Raw genomic sequence first — 2,823 nt, forward strand, 5'->3', positions numbered from 1 at the left:
ACTGGGGAGGCTGAGGCAGGAGGATCTCCTGAACCCAGGAGTTTGAGGTTGCTGTGAGCTATGATGACACCATTGCACTCTAGCCCCGGCGACAGAGTGAGACTCTGTCTTAAAAAAAAAAAAAAGCTCATCAAATCTCATTGTTTTTCTCTTCCCCAATTGCTAAACAGTTATACCTCATCATACCAAGGATTAATCTATCTTTGACTGTAGTCTTAATATTAGATTTAGTTATACAGACGGTCCCCAATTTACAATTTTTTGACTTAAAGATGGTGTGGAAGTGGTAAGCATTTGATAGAAATCGTACTTAGAGTAGCCATACAACCATCCTGTTTTTCCCTTTCAATACCGAGTTCAGTACATTGCGTGAGACATTCAGCACTTTATTATAAAATAGCTTTGTGTTACATGGTTTTGCCCAACTGTAAGCTGATGTAAATATTCTGAGCATGTTTAAGGTAGGCTGGGCTAAGCTATGATGTTTGGTAGATTAGGTGTATTAACTCATTTTTGGCTCAGGATATTTTCAACTTTTGATACGTTTACTGGGACATGTTCCCATTTGTAAATGGAGGAGCATCTGTATGTATGTTGGCAATTGTTTCTTTCCCACAGGTGAAATCATGTAAAATAATAGTGTTTCCCTCTGTGAGGGGAGGTTGCCTTGTAATTTAGAACCAAATCATTGCCGGTGTTTCATCAAGTGTGCCTATGTTTTTGTTCCCTCGGCATCTCTCCATTATGTATTTTTTGAATTACCATGTCTGGAGACTGTTGTAGATGTTAGGGCTACAACCATGAAATGGAGCTTACAATATAGCAGAGGAAATAAACTTAATTGCATAAATAATTACTTGTAATTGTGACATATGCCAAAGAGGAAAGTATAGATAATTCATAATATGGCACCTAATCTAATCTGGAGATTCAGAGACACCGTCTCTGACTTTAAGTAAGGACATGAGAGATAAGTAGAAGTTATCCAACTGTGAAAGAGGGTCCCGCGAAGGATAATATTCCATTTAGAATGAAAACTACACGTTTAAAGGCTCTGAGGCGGGAATGAGCTTTGGAGCATTTGCAGAACTGAAAGAAGAAAAGGCAGTGTTGCCGGAGAGTGAAATGATGAGGGAGGAGGGAAGGAAGGTTGTGCAGGTAAATAAGTAGATCATGTAGGAAAACCAGTGAAGGGTTTGAGAGGTCAGTGGTATATTTGAACTTGCATTTTTGAAGTTCACTCTGTTGTGGAAGGTTCACTCTACAGATTGGTCCAGGTTGGTTAAGAGTAAATATTGGGAGACTATAGTAGTCTCCTCCCAACCCCCATCCAAAGTTTTGCTTTCCTCAGTTTCTGTTACCCATAGTCAAACTCGGTGTGAAAATAGGTGAGTGCAGTACGATGAGATGTAGTCATGCATCGCTCAATGATGGGATTACATTCTGAGAATGCGTTGTTAGGCGATTTCATCATTGTGTGAACATCATAGAGTGTACTTAGACAAACGTAGACGGTGTCGCCTTCTCCACACTTGGGCTATGTGTGACAGCCTATTGCTCCTAGGCTACAAACATGTACAGCATGTTACTCTACTGAATACTGTAGGCATTGGAACATAATACTGAGTATTTGTGTTTCTAAATATATCTAAACATAGAAAAGGTACAGTAAAAATAGGGTATGAAAGATAAAAAAATATAGTTTTTATTATGAAAGATAAAACCTGTATTGGACACTTACAATAAATGGAACTTGCAGGACTGCACATTGCTCTGGGTGAGTCAGTGAGTGAGTTGTGAGTGAATGTTGGGCCTAGGACATTACTGTGTGCTTCTGTAAACTTTACAAATATTGTACACTTAGGCTACACCGAATTTATAAAAAAAAAATAAAGTAATTCCACCACAACGTTAAGATGGCTACACTATCACTAGGTGATAGGAATTTTTCAGCTCCATTATAATCTCATGGGAGCACTGTTGTATATGTGATTTGACATTATACGGTTCATGAATGTATTTTGAGAGAGAGGGAGAGACAGAGACCACATTCACATAACTTTTATGTATGTATGTATGAATGAACAAATGAATGACAAGGTTTCACTCTGTTGCCCAGGCTGGAGTGCAGTGGTGTAATCATGGCTCATGGTAGCCTCGAACTCCTGGGTTCAAGCAATCCTTCTGCCTCAGTCTTCCTAAGTAGCTAGGACTACAAGTGTGTGCCATCATGGCTGGCTAATTAAATTTTTTTTTTGTAGAGAAAAAACTTTTCTTTTGCTAGGTTTCCTAGGCTGGTCTCAAACTCCTGGCCTCAAATGGTACTTCCACCTTGGCCTCCCAAAGTGTTCAGATTACAGGCATAGACATGAGCCACTGCACTTGGCCCTTCTCATAACTTTTCTTACAGTATATTGTTGTAATTGTTCTATTTTATTAGTTGTTGTTAATCTTTTACTGTGCCTAATTTAGAAATTAAACTTTATCATAGGTATATATGTATAGGAAAAAAACGGTATGAAGGGTTTGGTACTCTCGGAGGTTTCAGGCATCCACCGGGGGTGTTGGAATGTACTCCTGTGGATAAGGAATGTACCCCTACTGTATTTAGGAAGTCACTGAAGTGGTCCTGATGAAATACATGATGTAGGCTTGCAGTAGGGTAATAGAAGTGGACATGGAAAGAGGTAGGTCAGAGCCCACCTGTATTTAGGAGGAGAAAGGGAAAAAATGGTCATTGATAGAATGTGACATTAGGGAGTAGAATGTGAAGTGGTCAAAGATTATGTATGCTAGGCATCTTGCATGAACAATGTGTGGTTG

The 2,823-nt window shown here is 39.2% G+C and overlaps 1 protein-coding gene across 1 annotated transcript in view; it reads left to right on the top strand.

Annotated features, from left to right (window-relative positions):
• Positions 1-2,823, top strand: part of MLLT10 (myeloid/lymphoid or mixed-lineage leukemia (trithorax homolog, Drosophila); translocated to, 10) — a 229,025-nt gene that overhangs the window by 71,128 nt on the left and 155,074 nt on the right. The gene's annotated exons all lie outside the window — the stretch shown is intronic.

Source organism: Propithecus coquereli, unplaced genomic scaffold (assembly GCF_000956105.1).
Source record: "Propithecus coquereli isolate 6110/MARCELLA unplaced genomic scaffold, Pcoq_1.0 Scaffold103, whole genome shotgun sequence".
Taxonomy (NCBI): domain Eukaryota; kingdom Metazoa; phylum Chordata; class Mammalia; order Primates; family Indriidae; genus Propithecus; species Propithecus coquereli.